This window comes from Felis catus, chromosome E2, assembly GCF_018350175.1.
Source record: "Felis catus isolate Fca126 chromosome E2, F.catus_Fca126_mat1.0, whole genome shotgun sequence".
Classification (NCBI taxonomy): Eukaryota; Metazoa; Chordata; class Mammalia; order Carnivora; family Felidae; genus Felis; species Felis catus.
In genome coordinates, this window is record NC_058382.1 from 23,087,830 (window position 1) to 23,109,795 (window position 21,966).

Below are 21,966 nucleotides of genomic sequence, written 5' to 3' on the forward strand. Positions count from 1 at the left end.
CCAACCCAAGGAAGAAGCTGTCTCAGGTGCTGACACAAGCTAGCTTTGAGCAGCCCACTGGAGTGGAGGCCACAGAAATGAGCCATGTGTTCGCCTTCTGACTGAGCCATTTTGCTAGTAGCTGGACTCTGTTTTGAGTTAAGTGGCCTTGCTATGCTGAGTCAACAACAACAAAAGAATAGTATGTCTGCCAGGCTGCTGGCAGTGATGGCTCCCTTGTAGCTTGGGCTCTCTGCCCAAACACAAGGCCTATGGTTCTGGGACATGTGGCCTCCAGGACAGGAAAGACCACCTGGAGTAATATTATCTATTCCTGTGATTATGGCCAAGGTGAAGGTTTACTTCTTCCAGTCTCAGAGGTGTCCAGGTCCCTGAGAGGTCCCAGAGATCTCAGCGGGAACCCTAAGTAAACCTGAACTTTCTCTGCCTCCATTCCCTCCCCTCCAACTCATCCTTTTGAGTTTTGCCTCTGAAAAGAGGAGCCCCATAAGGTCTTCTCCCTGCAATGAACACTGAGCCCTCACTGTGATGAGGGCTCCCCCTCTCTGCTTTCCCAGATCCCTGCTTTCTGCTGGAGCTCACACTGGGCCCATCTTCTTCCTGTAGGAAACTTGGCTCTCATGGGGATCATCCCCAGAAGATTTCACACCAAGCAATGTCTCCAGAAAGATTTCCCTTGGGACATCTCCTCCTCAGGGAGCTGTTCTTGTGGACCTCTCACTGTCTGGAACTCAGCTCTGGGATGAACACCATGGAGGGAGCTGAGAAGAGCAGGAAAGGCCCAGCCCCCAGGACTGCCAGTCTCACTAGGTACCAGTAATGAGGGAGGAAATTCACCAGTGAATTTACATTGAATTTGAATATGTATTTGCACTTACTTTGCCAAAGATGTGAAGTTGAATCCCCAGGCAGTTTTCAAACTCAACATTTCAGGGCTGTCACCCTTAAGATTACAATTTCCTTTTTCTCTTCTCTGCCTTCTCACACACTGATATTGACTCTGAGATTCCCATTGTGAAAGCAAAGCAGGGAAGGGAGAGGAAAGGGATACTGTTGAGAGGGCAGGGCCGTGAGGAAGAAGAGGACCACAGCCATGGCTCCCATCCTAGGGAACTGGTTCCAGCACCTTAGAGCTCTTCAGCTGCTTGGGTCTGTACTACTGATTCAGAGATTCACTGAACAGTTATTTACTGAGTAGCTTCTGTGTGCTGGGCCCTGCCCTCAGGCTGCCTGCAGCCTTGTGAGAGAGAGACTCCAGACAAGGAGATGCTGGCTAAGTCTGTGTTGGAAACCTCTGCTGGGCCAGGGGAGGTACAAAGGTGGCAGGAGGTGGCCAGTCTCACCTGGCTGGGAGGTGAGGATTGCAGAAAGCTTCCTAGAGGAGTTCATGCTTGAGGTGAGCCTTGAGGGATGAGAGGGTGTCCTCCAGGTGGGCGGTAAGGGGAAGAGCATCTGGGAGGTGGGACAGCCTGAGCAAATGCCTGGGCATGTGGAATAGCTGCTGAGTATAGACAGGGTGCAGCAGAGTGTGTGAGACTGGCATTAAGAAAACAGCAAGCCTATAGGACAGGCCAGGTCCTGAAGGGCCTAGAAGAGATCCTTTGAGGGGCTGATGATTTGAACAATGGATGGAAGGGGTCCATTGGGGGGCTTCAGCAAGGATGTGATGTGGGTAGATTTGCATGTCAGTCACTTTGTTGTCTGGCTCTATGGGAACCAGTCTCTCTCTCTCTCTCTCTCTCTCTCTCTCTCTCTCTCACCCAAGTTGAGTTTCTCAAGGACCAGAGCTGTGAACCTTGTGTGAAAATTGTTCAAGAAACCCTGGCATGCAAGTGGCCCTCAATGAAAGCATAACTATATACGTTCTGTTAGTGACAGTGTGTGTCCAGGGTACAGGGAGATGTGGGCTCAGATACAGGGGCTGGCTAGTGGAGAGCCACAGTCATCTTACTCAGAGGTGGCTGATGACTCCCTGCAGGAGGAGGCAGCTGCCTTCAGCCAGTACGTCCACACAAAGCAGGTGAGGAGGGGGAATGGGTAGAGGGGCATGGTGAACAAACTACCTCCGAGCCCAGAAGTTCGCAAGAGTGGGAGCCGAGAGATGATGGTGAGTCAGAGCAGCAGAGACAGCTGGCCTTAGAGGGACATGGAAGGTAACAGGACAATCACTCTCCTCCCTTCTTAGCCCACTTTTAAGTGATTCAGAAAGCTGAACGTCGGGCTCCTGACTTCCTACCCCCATCCTCCTCAGTCATAAATAACCCAAGAGAGGAGATCGGAGAAGCCAGGCCCCAAGCAGTGTCATGGGGCCACCTGGGGAAACAGAATGAAGCAGGGGCTGACAGTGCTTTAACAGAGCCGGCATTCTAAGAGCAAAATTATGCACCATCCCTGGTCGAGATGCACTATTTTTGTTATATTCATCTTTCATTGCAAATTGCCTGCTATTATTGCTGGAAATTTGTTTTGGTAGTTCAGGGATGCTGGGCTTTATTTAAAAGGAGGGGACAAAATAAAGAATAAGGAGAAAGTACCAGTGGACCCCGCTTAAAAAACCCAAAATACAAAATCTAGACTGATCTGATAGCTTGAAAAAACCTAACAGATATAAAACAGTCTTCTCTTCCTGTGTACTGTTGTCCATGGGGCTCCTCATAAACTACCAGTGTCCCCCTGTATCGGAGTTTAGAGACAACAGGAAGATGAGAATTTAACCTGATGCAGGGCTCTGTGAGTGTGCTCCATGGGACTATAATTCTTGGTTGAATTCCTTAGGACACATTGTGACTTTGTCTGGGCCTCCTTCCCACTCTTGGAGAGCCATGCTGATGTGAATGCATGACACAGGGATGCTGCACGGGGCTCATGTTCAGAAAGGTCCTGTGTTTGGTGTGATGCTTGTCTTGCAATTCTTAAGAATTTTTGAACCAGGCACCCTGTGTTTTTATTTTACACTGGGACCCACAAATTATGTAGCTAATTCTGAGCACACTGAAGTCTCTGATGACCTCTAGTAAAGAAATCTATCTAATTTTCCTCAACACATCATTTCCCAAACTTGTCTGAATTGGAAACATTATTTTGAAAGACCATCAATGAACAACCTGTGAAATCTGTGTCTTCTAAAAGATACTTTACAAAAGGCCACCATGAGTGAGAAATATGTTATTGCAGAGAAAGCAGCTCAGAAACAGGCTGATGGGAAGATGGAATCTGAAGTTCCTAAAGTTAATCTCCAGTTCCTCCAGAAACATCCAGCCTGTGCATACCAGGACTTCCCTGGAAGTGGGGTAGGGGCTGGGGACAGTGGGCAGAGTCGAAAAAGCTGACCTCAGATCCAAGGCTCCCATCCTTACTCCCCATTATGGCCACACACTTGCTCAGGCTGCTACAGAATGTGGTCACTGTACCTGGAGAGAAAGGAGTCAAACGTTATTTGATGTCATGCGCACAAGTGAGGAACAAAGGCTTGATTTACATCTATAGTTCTGCTATTTGTTTTACTCTTAAACCATTTATTGGGTGGTGTAGTCTGACCTCCTAGACCTTCAACTACTCTGATAAGGAGGGTAGCTCTGCCCCCACCACAACCATGTGGGGCACCACTAAGGTGCCATCAGCTACCCATTTGAATGGAGGGTAGCAGGACATGCACTTTGGGGCCTATTCAACTGCCACCCACCCACCTGGGGATTTTCAGTTAGCTCCCCTGCTCTGCTTGGGGACAGCAACTGTTTATTCACCTCCGGTCCTGTTCTTCAGCCATGAGCTTGCAAGAGCTGGGCCATGCCTGGCTCCCATGGAGACCTCTGCTGGAAGTCACTGCACACAGGACAAAGACCTCCACACCATCATCTGATCACATGGGGAGAAGGCATATTTCACTGGTGGCAGCCCAGCTCAGCCCAGCTTCCCCAGATAACCTCTGTCCTCACTCTCATCTGACTCCCTTCTTGTCTCCACACCTGCTTGCCCAAACCACGTCACATCAACAATTTACAAAATGAAGTTTGCACCCTACAATGAGATGTGCAAACCCACTGGTGATCCAGGTCCACTCAAATTTTCCAATGCCATTTTCCATTATTCATCATGTAGCCTACAAATTCATTGCATACTGTTTCCTTCAGCAGCTGTGTACCTTCTCTCTACAGCTCATGCTATACTCTCTTCTCCAAACGTGTCTCTCCTGTGCCATCCTCTGTGCACCAAAGCGTGGTCCAGTTCAAATGTCTCTGGGCCACTGAAGCCTCTCTTGACCTCTTAGCTGAGAACTGTCTCGGGTACATTCCAAGGCACTGTCTGAGTTTGGTTGGGCTCCCTGTAAAGCAGATCCTGGAATAAGGACTTGAGCGCAAGAGTTTGTTTTGGAGGTAATAGAAGTGAGGGAAATGAAGAAGTGGGGAGAGAGAGCTGAGGAAAGGGAGAAGAGTCAGTGAAACATGTATTAAGGAGCAGGTTGCCACTATGGGGCACCCATCTGAGAAGCCATGCAGAATGTGCCTCAGAATTGTCCCATGGGAAGACTGGGGGTGGGGGTGGTGGTGAGGCTCTGTCCCCCCCCCCCCCAAGAACTAAGGCTGCCCTCAGAGAGGCAGGCTCCCCACCTCCTGGGAGACCAAGTGCAGCTGAGTAACACTTCATGGCTTTCAGAAGCTGCTGTCCACACTTGGTCTGGACACTAGCAAGCACAGAGCATCATCCACCACGAGTGTGCTGAAAACTGATGGCCAAGGAAATGCATGGTCCATCCTGGCAGCAGTGACAGGCTTTCTTTGTCAAACCTATGTTTCCTCTACTGGACTCCTGGAGATGGAAAGCTGGCCTGATTGCTCCCTGTGTCTTCCGGCACCCACCACAGTGCATGCCCCATGGCCTCAAGATGTCTGCACTGGATGAATAATATCATGCGTGTTTTTTTCCTGCTGTCTACTGTGCTTTGCTCCCCTGCTGCCTCTCCGCACATTTGCCAGTTGCTTACTTTTTGCCTTGTGTTTTCCTCTGCTTCCAGCTCCAGGGCAAGGACTACCACCAGCTTCTCTTATTCTGGCATGTTCCTGCATTCCACTGCTGCTGTAGTAAAACTCATCTGTTAGAAATACAGGTCAAAAATCAATTAGGGGGAGGAGCATAGAGATGCAACAAAGCCTTGAACTGAATTATTAACTACTACCTAACACTCCTGTGCTAAGTCTCATCCTTCTAATGGCCAAGACAAAGGGAGAAATGGAGTAAGTGATGTGCTTCTCCTAGAAACAGGAAGGAGAAAACAAGCTTATCTAGATTACTGACTTTGGGCTCCCAGTGAGCAGGGGGGAGCATTCAGAGGCTGAGGCCCAAAGGAAGGGATACCAGACAATTGCATAAATATGCATTGCTGCTATGCAGAAGAGGGAAACATATTTTAGGTAACTGATTATTGCAAAGACATTAATCAAATTAAGACGATTATAACTGGTTAGAAGCATTTCTGCTAGAACTTAAGCTAATACAGACCAGCTACCAGGTCATTTGGCCTAGGAGCAGAAAATTTAAATTCCCAAAGAAGCTGGTTTAGGAAAATGACAGATTGAAACAGGACGTCTGTAATACAGAAGGGAGCAGTGGGGACTGTGGCAAAGTAAGACCTTAAAGGGATACTCCTTATACTCAGCCCCAGCTGACCACCATCATGTAGAGATGCAGGTTCAGTGTAGAGAGTCAGACTTTTTGAAAGACGTTGGGAATCTGAATTCATGTGACATCTCCAATTTCTAAACATAGGCAATTAATTGAAAACATTACTGAGTCAAACCATTGGCTTGTGGGTCACCAGTGTGTAGTGCACAGAAAGGAGTTGATTGGTCTCTTAAGCCTTCACTCAGGGAATCAGAATTCTCAAATGACCTCTGGGCAATTGTGGTCTCTTACAGGAAAGAGGATTGATTTATTCAGGGCTCACGCTGTAAAGCTTGCATTAGAGCTGGTCACTGCTTTTTGTTTCTCCTAGGGCATCGTGTAAAACCTGGCCATGATAGCATCTCTTGCATGGTCCGGCCTGCCCTGGTGTCACCCTGCTGTCCACTAGCTTAGAATGCAAGCTCATGACATCAGAGACATTGCCCTATTCACCAACTGGCACATAGTAGGTGATCAATAAATGCTTGGTTAATATAAGAATGGCATTCTCTTTCTTCACCAACATTTTGCTGGACATAGGGATTTTTCTGAAGTCAGTGCTCTAAGATAGGTTATACCAGGTTAGTGGAGGAAGTTTTGTCTAAATAAAGCAAAGGAGGCTTCTCAAGGCTGCCTGAGAAGGAGCCCCAGGGTAGGGAAATTGAGCCCCAGAGTTTTCCAGATGCACCATCAAATCCACTAATCTTTGCCAAAATTGTCATCCATTACCCAAGTTGTTTGTGCAGGTTTCTGGGGATGATAATTCCATGGCATCCTGTGGTGGAGGTGATGTCTCTGCCTAATGGGCCTTGGTGTTATTACCACCATTCCTGCTATTTAGCCTAATTTCCAGGCTCCTCCCTGCACTTCACCAGCACTCACACCTGTAGTGGCCACAGAGCACTGTCTCCTCCGGGCCTCCTGATTAATTCTTTGCAGGTATAAATCGACAATTATTATGCCTCCCATTAGTCATCTCTCCTCTGGGCTGTACAAATTTAGTTCTCCTGATAGCAATGAATCACGGGACAAAGTGTTCATTTGCATTATGTGCCAGCTCTTTCAATCAAACTCTGTTTTTACAACACCTCATTGCAAGTCTCCTTAACATCTCTGTTCTGAATGTTAAATTCAAAGCTCTAACGACACAGTCTGTCAACCCCAACCCCCCTCCATGAGGCATGAGGTCTCTAGCACCTAGGGTGGGACGGAGGGGGTGCTGGATGCTCCTGTTCACCTTGCAACAGCCCCAGAGCCCGAGTGGAGAAGCAGATCAAGACTCATTCAAGAGCTGACAAAAATTGATAATAATGAGCCCATTTACATGGAAGAGACTCATTACCAAGCTAGTAACCAATACGTTGGGTTGCTGGATTTCTGCCAATAAATTGGATCTCCTGTAGTGAGCAATTTTTCACCAGCTTGTAGGAAATCTCTCCAGCTTAAAAATACTTCAGGGAAATCATCTTTACAATAAAAAAAAAAGCACAGCAAGTATACAGTTGTATATATGTATGGATGTGTTAGGGAGTGCATATTGAGTTGCTGAAGATCTCACATAGACATTGTCATGATTTCCTATCTCTCCATTTCTTGCAGCATTGAGGCATTGTTGTGACTGCTTTTAAGAAGGCTCCAAAATGACTGCTCAATTTTCAATGCAACCATTCAGGTAATACAGCAGTAACTCAGGTGGAGGTGAAACGCTCATGATCTGGGGTAGGTGATGCGATGTCCCATCCTTGGAACCTGAAAAGGCCCCATGGTATCTAATAATGTGATTGGGCTAGGAGGGGAGGCAGAGTAGTTGTATTTTGACTCTAGTGGGAAAAAAGTCCTCACCACAAATGTTGGGCTTTCATTAGTTGAAAGTTTCCAAGAGAAGGTGTCTTAATCTATTCAGGTTGTTGTAAAAAAGTGTCTTGTGAACAACAGAAATTTACTTCTCAAATCTGGAGGCTGGAAGTTCAAGATCAGGTCCAGGAGGTGAAGATGCTCATGAAGACCTCTTCCTGATCGATAGATGACTGTCCTCTCTCTATATCCTCACATATCAGAAGGGGCAAGGGAGCTCTCTGGGATCTCTTTCATAAGGGCACTAATCCCATTCATGAAGGCAGGGCCTGCCAAAGGCCCCATCTCTTAATACCATCACCTTAGGGATTAGGATCTCAACACATAGGTTTGGGGGCGGGGGTAGGACACAAATGTTCAGTCTGCAACAGAAGGTTGTGGGTGGTCAAACCACATTCCATTCTTTGTTTTGTTTCACTGTCTTACTGTATGTGGATACGATTTCAAAGAGCCAGAATCAAAGTGCTGTGTTTCTGGTCTTGTGAGTGAATTCAGATGAGAGCTGCCTGTTCACGCCCCCTGCACACCAAACCAAGCACTTTTTCATAGGGCTGAATCTTGAAATGCATCAGAGGCAAATGGATTTTCACTGAGTGAAAGAGGGGTCACTTTCTTTATGTGTTGAAGCAAGTTCAGGCCACATGTAAAGTGCCATGGATAGTGTGTTGTCTCTACACAGACTGCTTAACTGAACCGCAGCTTTCTTTGGGCATATGACTCATGTCAAGTGGGATTCTAGCTTTCTCTCCTGTGTATAAGTGTTGGGAAGAGAGCTCAAGATATTAGTTTGGACTGAAGGGACAGGGGCCGGTTTGCTGGTGGTGTGCACCATGGCCTGCCAATCACAGCAGGGACTTCTTTGGATCATCCATAGGGGAAATTAAAGACTCTCGGTGAGGCCTCTTAGAATCACCTGCCTTGTATTATGGTTTTATGTATGTGTTGTCTCCTCCCCTAGGCTGTTGGACCTTAGAGGCAGAAGCATTCTCTGACATTTGTCCATCCCTCATCTGCATGTAATCAGTGTTTAAAAAATGCCTGGCAACTTATTAGATGTGTTGTTTGAAGCCTGCTGGTGCTGGGTGTAACTCTTGCTTTGCAGAGCTCAGGGCACATGACTGAGCTTCTCTATTCTTCAGTTTCTTTATCCATCATGCATTCCTTCCAGGGTCTGTAAAGATAAGAGGAGGTGACATGCACTAAAGCAGAGGCCAGTACTGATCACTTAGCAAGCACCTAATGGATATTAGGGATCATGTTATTAGGTTGTTCTGAGTCTGCCCCAAGGTCAGAGATAGAAGAAAGATTCTTTCTGGAGATGGTGACGAGGGGGTGCTGTTTGGCTGCGTCTGTTGTGTATTCTGGAATGATGGATAACTGGAGAGGAGACACTCCCTTTGTGATGGTCAAGGAGGCATTGGTCAGAAGCAGAAGGAGCTCCACCAAAACCCAAAAGTTTGGTCTTGGTCCAACAGTGAGAGACCACTCTATCTTAGTCCACACACCCTCAAGGAACAGCAGAAAAGAGGTAACTACCCAGGGAATTAGAACAGAATCAACAGTGAGACACTTGGCTACAGTCGGGTAGGTCAGGTACAGGATGCGAACTAAGTAGCAGCTTGGCGTGACCCATGGGATTTGAGGAACGAGTGACCTGCTGTTTGCTCCGGGTTCTAACCTCCAGGACCACATTGGTGAGTTGCTGGGATAGTACCTGCGATGCCTCAGGTGGAGGTTCAGTCTGCCGCTGCCTCCAGCTCTGGGGGATGTGCCCCCCAACCCCCAGGCAAGTGACCTGCTCTTTCCAGCTTCCTCATCTATGCAATGGGAGCGAAAACCCCTACCTCACAGGCCCTTGTCAGATCACGAACCGCAGAGCTGGAAGGAGCTCTGTGGGAATTGTGTGCTCCCAGGCAGGTTCCCTGGCCTCTGTGCTCAGCTTTCTCACACCACCAGAGACACTTGGAGGGCTGTGACCTTAGTAGTGAAGAGCGCTTAGAACAGTGTCTGCTTCCTAGAAGTCCTCAGTGAAGGATCTCTGATCTGATTGTAACTATTCCATGGAAATATCCACGCCCATCCCAGCCTGGAGCTTAGGTCAAGCTGGGCACAGCTGTGGCACTGGGGAAATCTTCCCAGGGTCCCCCATTGAGCTCTCCAGGCAGACACACGCCCTGTGGACTGGAAGCCAGATGCTCTGTTTCAAGGTTGAAACAGTCCCATGACAGAACCCTTGGGTTTTGGGATATCAGGGCACAGATGGAGTTTAAGAGAAGGGAAGAGTCCCATGTATCTCCCTGGAAAGAAGGTCGGGTGCTGTTATGCTGCCCTCATGGGCAAATAGACTGAGGTTCTTAGCAGGGTCACATAGCAGGTTTACAGCAGAGCTAGGATTTTAACCTGGCCCTGGGAACTCACAGTTGGCCTTTGGGGATATCTCTGTCCAGATCCTTGGTGCAGAAGTTGTTTCCCCTTGGTAGAGCCAAGCACTTCCTGCCATCTCACCAGCATCCCAGAGAAGGCTGAGGTGTTTCTTAGCCCATCCTTGGAAGTCACTGTGATTCCTACATTTACCTTCCAGGGACTTCATTCTCTAGCCTGCATGAGGCCCTCTGTGCAGGCTGCTAAATCAGGCCTCACATGCCCTCCTTAGCTGTTTCCTGTACGTACATGAAATACAGACTGCTGTGTCACAGTCTCTCCTGAGCTAGCAGCCACACACGGGAGACCCTCCACATAAACAAAACAGTCCCCTGGCCCAGGATCTCCCTGGATACCCATGGCTGGACCTATGGCTTTCTTCCCCATCACAGCAGGGTGGAAACAACTCTTAGCATCTGTGTTCCCATCAGGGTTTGGAATGACCCCACTAGGGATGATTCTTACAAGGACCTATTATATGGCAACTTGGAGGGTCTTGTTTATGTTTTTAGATTAACAGCAAAGCTAAAAAGGGAGTTGGGTAATCCTAACCGATCTTCTAAGCATCTAGACCAGGCTCTGGGGAATGTGTAGCAGATAAATATATTTAAATTTTATTTTAAAAATGTCTTCCTGCCTTTCCCCCTGACACTTTCTGTTTCTTCAGAACTGGGCAAAGGCCCCCTTTATGTGTAATTCCTAACCCTGGGAAGGCACCTGCCCTCTTGCAGTTGGCATTTTTCAACATCTGCTGCCCATGAGATACTGGGCTTGGGCCTCCCTTGCCCCAGGTATGAAGGAAATCACAGTTGATGGGGAGAGAAACTGAGAGGACAGCCACATGACAGCATTACTCACAGTTGCCAAGGTACGGAAACAACCCCAGGGTCTGTCAGCAGGTGAGCAGATAAAGAACATGTGGTGCATATACATGTCCAGCTGTGACAAAGAAGGAAATCCTGCTGTTTGTGACAATGTGGATGGACCTTGATGGCAAACACAAATATTGTATGATATCACTTATATGTAGAAAATCTAAAAAAAGCCAAACTCATAAAAACAGAGAGTAGAACAGGGGCTGGCAGTTGTGGGAGATGGGGAGATGTCAGTCAAAGTGTATAAACTTCCAGGTGTAAGATAAATAAGTTCTGGAGATTTAATGTACAGCATGGCGATTAACCAACAATACTGTATTATGTACTTGAAAGTTGCTAAGAGAATAGAGCTTAAATGTTCTCACCACCATAAAAAATGGTAGTTAGGTGATGTGGTGGAGGTGTTAGCTAATGCTAAGGTAGTCATCATTTTGCAATGTTTAAATGTATCCAATCAACCCATTGTACACCTTAAACGTGTACATGGTTGTGTGTTAATTACATTTCAATAAAGCTGAGAAGAAAAGAACTCCTGGGGCGCCTGGGTGGCTCAGTCAGTTAAGTGTCAGACTTTGGCCCTGGTCATGATCTTGTGGTTTGTGAGTTCAAGCCCTGCACCGGGCCTGGAGCTTGCTTCGGATCCTGTGTCTCTCTCTGTCTCTGCCCCTTACCCCTTCAAAAATAAAAAAATAAACATTAAATTTTCTTTTTTTAAAAAAAGAAAATAACTCCTTGATGAAGTAATAAAGATTATTACTTTTATTTAAGCAAACAAGAAAGAGAAAACTTTCAAAGCCGCTTCTGACTCTGCAGGAGTGGGAGGTGCCTCTTTGGAAAAGAGATGCTACAGGTAGAGGTAGAGAGGTGGACACAGTCTTCCTTCTTCAGTGCAGTGACCTTAGTCCTGAACCAGAATCTTCCTTCCGACCCATCTGGGGACTCCTCCCACTTCCCAGGACCTGGGTCTCCCCCTCTGCACCATGAAGGTTTAGGACTGATGCCTCAGTCAGTGCTCCTTGTGCTTCTATGACACAATCCAGCTCTGCCCTGACAGCTGGCTTTGGTGAACATGGTCTTGTGTTCTTGGCCACTCCTGGGACCTTCAGCCTTCAGGCTTGTGGGGCAACCAGGCCAGCCAGTGAGGTCAGCCTCATGGAGACAGGGGACCAGATGTGGGAGGAAGGCATGAACAAGATGACTACCGTGTTTCCCACGGTGGATCCATCAGGTTCCTCAGGTCCCTCAGGTTCCTCTTGCAAGACATATCCTCTCAACATGCAAGAGTTAAACAGACTCTGGGGAGCATGCCACTGATACATACACTTAATGCGTGCTCACAGGAAACAGCCGGGCGCCCCTCTCTCTCGGCCTCCCTGGAGTTTGTTAGGCCCTGGTGAGGCGCTGAGCCGCATGCCTGCAGGAGCTAGGAACTCCATCATTTATCTAAATTAGTGGTTCCATGTCCCTGTCATTCTGCGCCTTTCAGCAGACCCACACATTTACTCTGCTTAGAGGATGAGGCAGACAGAGTAAGAGCTGCTAAGGAAAGTAGTTTGGACACATGACTGCAGGAAAATTAGCACTTTTCATCCTGAGATCTACTTGCTCTGAGGCTACAGACGGTGCGTATTTAGTTAATTAAGCAGAAAAATGTGCATGGTGTCACCTCACAGCTCTTCTGCTGCTGTCACAGGAAAGTGGGCACAGACCAGAGACAAAGGCCACTAGGCTAGCATCTGTGTCCACACCCCAGCCCCAGCCTTCTGCGGGAAGAGGTCTCTCTAATGCAGAGACTATTTGGGGCAGTGTTTTCCTAGGCACTGACTTCTGGAGACCCTAGTCGGCAGCCCTCAGCCCTCAGCCCTCACCAGGCAGTGGGTGGAGCTGGAGGCCCACTGGCCTCTGATCTGCCTCCCTGGGAGTAATTTCCTTATGTTTACTGTAGACATCTGTCACTCCTAGGGAGACTATTTAAATACAATATGTCACCTTTAACTGCTTGCTAATTGAGCAATGCTGTGTGACTTCTTGATGATCAATGCCGCATGCAATTGTTCATTTAGAGACAGATCCAACTAGGGACATTTTCTGGGAAGGCCGATGGTCAGTTCCAGCCACTGTCTCCAGAATCAGGGCAGTTGCTTACATAATGGTAGGGAGAAACTAATTTTTGCCAAATCAGTAAAAAGCAGGGGAATGAGTTGTTAATGGAAAAATGTTCTCTTTCATCTAATTCCAAAAACAGAAGGTCCAGAGCCTGGCATGCTCTAATCACAGGGGCCTTCCAAGGCCACTGTTAGAACAGGGTCTTCCAGGAGGCTTATTGGCTGAGATCAAGGCTTCGTCACAGTGAGTGGCACTTCCAGCTTCTAAAAGATCCAGATTCCATCCTTTATCTGATCATCCTGTCTCTGAGGACTGACATTCTGCTTGTGACTGAGTGAGGATGGGGCTGAAGCCACCTTCGGGGAGTGCAGCACATGGGCGTGATCCATGAGAGGATCCATCACTTCAGAGAGAGAGGCCTCTTTAGGTCTATCATGAGGCTCTGAGAGAGGCTGGCCCCTCAACCAAGAGGATGTAGCCTCCTCCATGCCACCCTGCCAGGAAGAGCCCCAAGAGCAGTAGCTGGGGCACAGAGAAGGACACCCCAAGATTTGGGGTGAAGTGCTCAGGAGACACTCCCCAAGACAGTCACTCTGAAGGTTGCCTTGGAGATGGGGAGATTGGTCATCGGCAGAGTATAGGGGAGGGCATGCAGGGAGGTCTCAGGCTTCCAGACCAGGCAGGGTTTGCTGAAGAGAGATTCAGTCAGGCTGATACCCACGATTCCATGCAGGCAAGTTGCTGGAGGTTGGCAAGGCAGCTGGGGGTACTCAATGACATCATGCTTGGGCCCTTGGGAGGCCCCTGGGGCTGGTGAACTGGAGGTGGTGGCTCCGGATGGCTGACTAGTTCATTCTGGGGGGTCAGACTCCAAAAGAAGGACTGAAGCTCCATCAGCAAACAGTGGGGAAGACAACCTCTGGCAGTGGGGGCCCAGGCCAGCGTCCTAGGAGTGCCCTGCAGGCCACTGTAGCTCCTGCCATAACCAGCCTCACCCCCACTCCGAATGAGCCCTTGGCCTCCACTTATTTCTTACTGGGAAATAGTGCTTCTGGTTTTCAGCTCTACCACTAACCTTGAGGTAGCTATCTAACCTTGCTGGGCTGCAGGCTTCTCCCTGAATGTGGAAATGATGGTTCCTCCTTTGCAGGGCCGTGAGGGCAAATGAGGGAGCTCTGTATAGTGCAAAGCACACAGTAGGTACTCAGTGAATACCAAATCCTCTACTTACCTGATCCTGTCAAACTAACACTATCAGTTTTTTTTTTTCATTTTGATGCACTCAGCATATCACTGAAAATATTTCACTAAAGTTAAAAAAAAATCAAAACTTACGTAATCACCAGCCTAAGTGGTTGCATTAGCCTGTTATTCTGTCGTCTTTTTCCAATAAACAGATTGTCTTCCTCTCTCTTTCCTTTCTGTGGACGGATCTGGAGGATTTGCAATGTGCAAAGCAGGTGGATTGATCGGTTATTGATCAAGAGTAAATTATGACCCCTTCAGGTAAAAAGCTTCCCATAAACACAATTTAGTAGCTGCTGCCGCCAGCCTCAGCAGCCCAGGGACAGTTGTCTCAGAACTCCTGCAGTAAGATAATCAATACTTTATATTAGTATTAGCAGCACAGATGGCTTTATTCCATAGCTCTTCAGAGGGCTGAGATGGGCTCCTTACACTTCCTGAGGTAGGGGCAACAGAGATCCATCAGGGTTTGGGTGCTGGCAAGATGACACTAGTATGTCTCAGTTTTGTCCCTTGCTCTTTCCCTCTTGGTCTCAATTTTTTGTCTGTAAAATGGAATTTTTACCATTAATTCTGCTTCTTTCTCAGGGCTTTTGCATCACTCGGGATAGGAATAGACATGAAAGCATTTCTGGAAAGCTGAGGCCTGATTAAAGCATGCTCACTTCCCCTTCCCTCCTTCCACCCAAATACTGTAAAGTAGACCTTATTTTTCCTGGACATTGGGACAGCTTCCAGACAGCTCTTTTTGCCTCCCAATTCTTCCTCCTAATGCTCCTCCCATCCCACAAAACAGCCCCTCCCCCCCTGCCACACACACGACTCCATTCTACAAGTCAGTGTCAAATTCATGTTCCTAACACTGAGTTCCCATCCTCCTCCCTTCACTCTACAACCTTCAAGCCTCCCTGTGTCTATAGGACCAAGTCTAGGCTCCCCAGCTGGGCATCCAGACCTTTCCAAAGAGCCTAAGCAACTGTGCCCTTCCTGCTTGTGTCTCAACCCACTGGAATGTTCATGCCTCCTGTGGCCATGCCCATTTTCTTCTGGCCTCCATTCTCATTCTGGGTTCTGGGTCCTCTGAGGCCAACACTCAGCCTTAGGTCTTAGTGACTCCATCTCCTAAAAGCCACCCTTGTGTCTTTGCCCAATGCCTGGACATAGTGGCACAACAGACATAGTTGCTGAATTAAGAGAAATCCAGCTGAATTAAGAGTAAGATTTCCTTCTGCGCATGTCAACTGAAATAAAGATGTTCGACCAGTCAGTCCTACCATCAACTGCATGTGCCTTGGCAGTTGAGGTGATTTTGGAAAAATCAGCATGACTTTGTAACAAGGCCATCCTGTGGTCAAATGGAAGCTGTTGGAGCTGGTCTGAGATGCTCTCAGATTCATGTGTCCTTTGAAGCAGCTTCCACTGTGTACCCAGCAGGCATCTTACCTTCCTACCTGTTCAGCACCCTTTCTCCCCTCCCCCTAATTTGGTTCTCACCAACTCTAAGTGCAGGTGGTTGGGAGGGGCTGACCCCTGTCCTTGATCAGACTCTCCTTGGGGTCCTCTGAACTCAACCCTTGATTGGCCCTGACTTTTGGGTTTTCATGGTAATCTTTGTATTGTCCAATTTTAGCAAGAATCCTGCTTAGTTGGTTCAACCAGAATCTTCCATCCTTGATATCTAATCAAGTTCCTTGTCCTCCAGCTTCCCCCAGGTGATGTCTGATCTCTCTGGCCTGCCTTCAGGAAGAATCCTGCTGGATTAGGTTGCTCCACCCCAGACCCTTAGCAATTTTCCATTCACTGACCCTTGCCTGCTTCCTGGCTATAGATTCCCACTTTTCCTTGTTGTTTGGAGTTGAGCCCAATCTCTCTCTTTGACTGCAAAACCCCATTGCAGTGGTCCTTATACATATTGCTATGGTCCTGAACAAAGTAAGTTCTTTGATAAGTGTTATGAATAATTTTTGCTTTAATATCCCTCTCCTTGCCTTGACCCCAGTTTAGCTAAATTCCCCTGGAGGCAGTGAGTGAGTTGAGGATGGTTATGTAGTTCATATGGGGCCAATTGCAAGCCTTGAGCTGAAGTGTCTGGAAGGGGATGGTCTCTTGGTAAGACATGAGCCTACACAACTCTCCCACAGTAGAGAAGACTCTACTGTGGAAGAAATCCACAGGGGAAGGAAAGTTCAGAGAGATGGGGGCAGACTGAAACCCTAGATCTCTGCTGTGCCAGAATCCTGGATTTTTCAGTTTTGTTTGCTGATAGGTTTTCCTCACCCTTTTTCTTCTGTGTAAGGTGGGTTTGTTTCAGATCCAACAGAAACTGTCCTGGTGCTAGTTGTCTTTGTAGGTGTCACACCCTGAAGAACCCAGGATGAGGGAAAGATCACCTAAGGCCACCCCATACATAAGGGCTAAACTCAGCCACCGCTCCCCCTGCCAGGTCTTCTGACTCCCAGACTGGGTTGCCCAGACTAAGCCTCTCCAAAGCTTCTCTTACAAAGAGATGATTCACTGATGTTGGAATTGCAGGTCTCTGTGGATGGTGGAAGGAGACCCCAGCTGTCTTATACCCCTTGGCCTTGTGCTCATCTAGGAGAACAATTCTGTATCCAGGAGGTCATAGGGACAGTGCAGCTATGGCACTAGCCTTGGGCGGAGGTGTGGCTAGGGCCCTTTGGTCTGAGAGGTACACCCTTCATATTACTCTGCTAAAGACTACTCATTTCCCTTGAAAACAGCTTTTCCCACCCACTTACAACATCCCTGGGACAAGCACCTTACAATATACCCCACTGGAAATGGGCACTCAAACACTGGCCAAATTACAGAGCCCTATTCTTGGATGCTGCATTCCCAGCAGTTGGGGGAGGATATTCACTATTAGACTTGCAGGTGCCGTGTGGCAAATTTTACTGTCTTTGCCAGTAAATGAGATTCATTAGGGTGTACTTCAGGGCAACGAGGAGGGGTGGGTTCGAGTCTTTCTTCTCTCCAATTTCTGTTCATGGACTTGATCAAAAAGGAAAGAACAGCAGGGTCTCAGGCATTCTGTTTTGAAGCCCCAGTCAGCGTGACACCTCACTGTTCAGCCACTCTGTTCCCTGCCTGCTGCAAGTCCTCACCTGCAGTCTGGGCTGGTAATAAAGGAAAGGTCCCCACTGGGGAGGGGTCATACATCTGGGGGGATGAGGAGGGAACAATTATAGGCTTGTGGCTCAGAAGCACATACCTATCTATTAATTATGAAGAATTTGTAGGAAAAAAGTAATATCCTCAATCTCTAGTTTTCCTTCCTACCTCTCATTCCCAATTTCTATGTCAGTTACTAGAGGCACTAAAAAGAATGCCCCCGATATGCTTATAGCTCTTGTGTCCATGTGTTCAGGTGATTTGAGAGGGGCTGAATGGGACCCCAGATGGCTGATCTGTGGCAGAGTGGAAAGAAAAAAGTGGTTCTCACCACTGGCATGAATTCTGTTGAGCAGTCACTGTGTGCCAGGTACAGTGCTCATCGCTTCGCTGTAAGGGCAAGAGATCATTTATGTGGAGCACATCAGGTTCTCTAGAAGTAGAGTCCCAGATGGAGATTCGTGTGTAGGGGTTTAAGGATGGACTGCTCTTGGAAGAAACCTGTTGGGAGAGCGAGGGAAGCAGGATAGGGCCGGGGGGAACCACACTGAGATGTGGGTTCAGCCGAAGCCTTAAGTCAGCCTGTTCTCATGGGGAGCTCAGAAGTGTGAATGGCACCACAGAAGTCTCTGCCCCTTGAGGCAAGGGAGATGGGCTTTCATTGTCCCCTCTCTGACTTCAAGCCACCCAGCAGGGTGGCCCATGACCTCCCAGGCATCTCTGGGCATGGTGCTATCCCCTGGACATGGGTAGTTGTGAGCTGCTACCAGCAGCCAGCAGCAGGGGACCAGTGCAAGGTCTGGTGAAAAGGACCTGGGGGCACCCACAGCAGCTCCTGTGGAAGGCTCTGGAGCCAGACTGCCTGCATCTGAATCCTCCACTTCCAACTCGTGCTACCTGTTAAAAGATAAACTGAGGCATGTTAAAAATTTTTAGAGTTTGAGTCAAACTGATTTGAATCAGGCTGTATCCAATTTAGCAGATAAAAAGGAGCTCCAAGGAGGTGTACAAAGTGAAAACCCTTTCTAGGCAGAAGTGGGTGGGAACAAGGCAAAAAAGAGAGGTGGTTATTGCAAGGTTAGTTTCCTGTAGGGGATGGGGTCTACCTGGCAGATGACCTAACTAGTGCTGATCAGGCTATTCCTGATACTCTGGTTTAAGATTCTGTTTCTAGGAGAGCTGACACTGAAGTTAAGTCTTGATTTGGTGACGTGGGGCTTAGCAAAATCCACTCCATTTTGGACCTTTTGTCTTGTTTAAAAACACCTTAGCTTCACTGCTTGGGTTTCCTCATCTGTAAAATGGGGCATGATAAGGCCTCCCTCCTAGAGTTCCTGTGAAGATTGAGGAAATACGTGATGGCTCAGTGGAGGGGGCTGCCCTGATGATCACATCTGGTGGGCAGGAGCCCCCCCCCCCCCCGTCTCCCCCAGTGGCCTCCACAGGCCTGGGTACAGAGTGGCCTCACAGAGGCCTCGGCCCTATAACAGGAGCCAACAGGAGCCCTCTCTCCAGGGCTCAGCAGCTGCCAGGACTAGGGAAGGGCAGGTGGAGCAGGCTCCGGCCTTGGATGGCAGAGGGTCAAGCAGAGGAGCGCAGACTTCCTTCAGTACCTTCCGCCCCTCAGCGGCTCCCTGGGACAAAGGCTCCTCCGACAACTGGATTTTTCATGCTCTTCCAAACGAGCCTATAAAAATTCAGCCCATTTGGTTTGCAGACAGAAACTTTGCTTTTAAAATCTTTGAGTTATTTCCTTCTTTCTCCCTTTTCAGGGCCAAAGTTATTTCAAAGGAAAAGGGTTCAGGGAGTGGGGCGTGCATTTGTCAGGCTTATTTCCCTGAGGGTTTGTAACCATGGGGGACTTTGCTTAAACCCATATGACATTTGTCACTTTGCTATTGCTTTCTTACCCAGAGGGGCTCTGTCCTCACCAGTACATTTTCCTTTTTATCTGTCAGAGAGGGGTAGATGAGTACAGTGAAGGTGGAAAGGGAGGGAAGCAGCCCTGCATTTGCATTTTTATGCCTGCCTTCTCCTTGCAAAGGCAGATCTTCTCTCCAGCCCTGTCTGCTCCTCTGCTTTCGCCCTACCAAAGGGGCGGCAGGTCACAAAGACAGTGCAGCCACCCCCTCCCTCAGCCTCCTCCCTGGGAAAATGGGCTGGCACGTTTGCCCCTGAGACAAGGACACCTGCCTCTGAGTCTGGCTGTGTTCTGACTACATCTTTCATTCATTTGCGCAGCCAATCCTAATTAATGCCTACCATTAATTAGTGCTTACCCAGATCCCAGGGTACATGTTGCGGGCTCTGTTGTGAACAAATCAGACAGGACGCCTGCCTTCAGGGAGCCTACTCTCTCCTGGTGCAATGTGGTTGTAACGGAGATCAGCCTCCCACACAGTGGGAGCATAGCGATGGTATGAGGTTGAGGACAGGGTCATAAAGATGATGCCTGACCTGGCTCTTGAATAGAAATTGGCTGGGTAAAAATGGAGGGGTTCCAGGTGAGCACAACCCTGAGGAGTGAGAAAAAGTGGGGTGTTTGTGGGGTTGCCAGTGTTTGCATGGCTGAAGCATAGGGTATTGTGGGGAGGTGGTGGTGAGGCCTGGGAGTTAAATAGGAGGCAGATGAAGAAGGAGCCATGAGCTGTGCTGAGGGTGGTGAACGTTGTCCTGGCAAAGGGCATGTGGGTGACAAGACAGAGTTCTGTGATACACAGTGGGGATGAAAAGGACAGTCTGGAGGGGGGCCCACTGAAGTCAGAAGTGATGGCACTTTCCTAAAGGCAAAGCAGAGAGGATGCTGGAAAGAAGAGAAAGGGTGATCTTGTAGTTGACTGGTTAGGTGGAGAGAGAGGGAAAGGTGGAGGACAAAACTGTGAGCTTTTTGGTCAGGAAGGTGGTGACACCATGGGAATTGAACATGCCAGGTGGGAGTATGCTCTGTGCCCCCAGTATGCACCCAAAAACGTTTCTTGGATGCATGAACACATATTGTAAAGATGCAATTCCAATAAAAACTCCAGTACAGGATTTAATGAAATTTGTCAAAACCACTTTTACTTGAAAGACTTAAAGCCCAGGAATAACCGTGATAATTCTAAAAACAAAGAGAAAAGGGTGGTACTTTTTCAGTCAGATATCAAGACATACTATGACATTATCAAAAGTGTTCCAAGTGTGGTATTGCTTCAAGGATAATTCTATCAGTAGAACAGGTGAGCAACCACACTCATTCACTTCTGTATTGCTCAAGGCTGCTGTTGCCTTGTGATGACAGAGCTGAGTCTTTGTGACTGAGACCATATGACCAGCAAAGTCTAAAATATTTACTATTTGACTCTTTATAGAAGAGTTTTGCCAATCCTTGGTCTAGAAACAGACCACTTACAGAAATTTGGTGTATGATGGAGATGACATGACAGATCAGGAGAAAGGAAGGACTTTGCAATCGATGGTGCTCAGACATTAGTTTTCCTAAAAGAAGGAAATTTACTTATTTACTTATATACTTATTTCTTTAGTTACTTGTTTATTTATTTATTAATGATCTCTGCAGTCAACATGGGGCTCAAACTTACAACCCCAAGATCAAGAGTTACATGCGCTACCAACTAAACAAGCCAGTCTCCTCCAAGGAGGAAATTAATTTAGATTCTTACCTCATTCCATAAACAAATTCCAGATAGAGATCCAAAGGTTAAAACAAGAACTTTATAACTTTGGGAAGGTAATAGAGGATCAATTCTTCATCACATCAGGATTGAGAAAGACTTTTTAGGCGAGACACAAAAAGCACAGCTCATAAAGGAAAGGATTGTTATGTGCAACTACTACTATAACTTCTATACACACACATGCACACACATACTCACATATACACTTATACACACACACACACACACACACACACACACAATCTCTTTGGCAAGAGACACCATAAACCAAGCTTGTGGCCAGAGCAGAAGACAATTGTTATGCTGATAAAAGAGTGGTACCCAACACATGTCAAGAAGTCCTGCATGTGGACTTTTCCTGGAAAAGCACAAAGAAGCCAACGCAAAAGTGGAGGAAGATCAAGAACAGGAGTGTTGGCAAAGTGAAACCACAAATGGCCAAAAATAAATGAAAACTATTTAGCCACATTACTTTTTCAGAGGAATACAAAGTAAAATGAAAGGTTACATACTGTTTCACAAGCATCCAATTGGCAGAGCTCAGAAAGTCTGACTCATCCAGGTGTAGAGAAGTGGAGATGCAGGAGAGCTCTCACACAGCTAGGGAGAGGAAGGTGGGCATGGCCACTTTCAGCCGTGCTGGACTGCGCCTGATAAAGCTGAAAACGTACATCCACCAGGACACAGCTGTTTGCTGTCTATTCTGTGTCCCAGCGGGTGTCCCAAACACCTGCACAAGAGTATTTCCCTCAGCATTGGTTGGGATGGCAAAAAATAAGAAGCCACTTAAGAGCCCTGAATAGGAGAATGGACTCACAAATTATGGTATATTCAAGTACTGGACTACTATAGAGCAGTTATGGCAGCATGAATCTATCGTGAAAAATTAATGCTGACAGAGAAACAAGTGCAGAAATAAGTTGTAATGGCATTTATGTAATTTAAAAGACTCATAAAACAATGTGTTTGTTGTGTATCTATATCTATTTAGCCATCTC

The 21,966-nt window shown here is 47.6% G+C and overlaps 1 long non-coding RNA gene across 1 annotated transcript in view; it reads left to right on the top strand.

Annotated features, from left to right (window-relative positions):
• The first annotated feature begins 611 nt into the window (after positions 1-611).
• The window catches only part of LOC123382343, a 31,221-nt gene continuing 9,866 nt past the window's right edge, over positions 612-21,966 (top strand). Inside the window, exons 1-2 of the long non-coding RNA XR_006590598.1 lie at positions 612-810; positions 7,258-7,330. This is a non-coding gene — a long non-coding RNA (uncharacterized LOC123382343). The remainder of the gene's footprint in view (positions 811-7,257; positions 7,331-21,966) is intronic.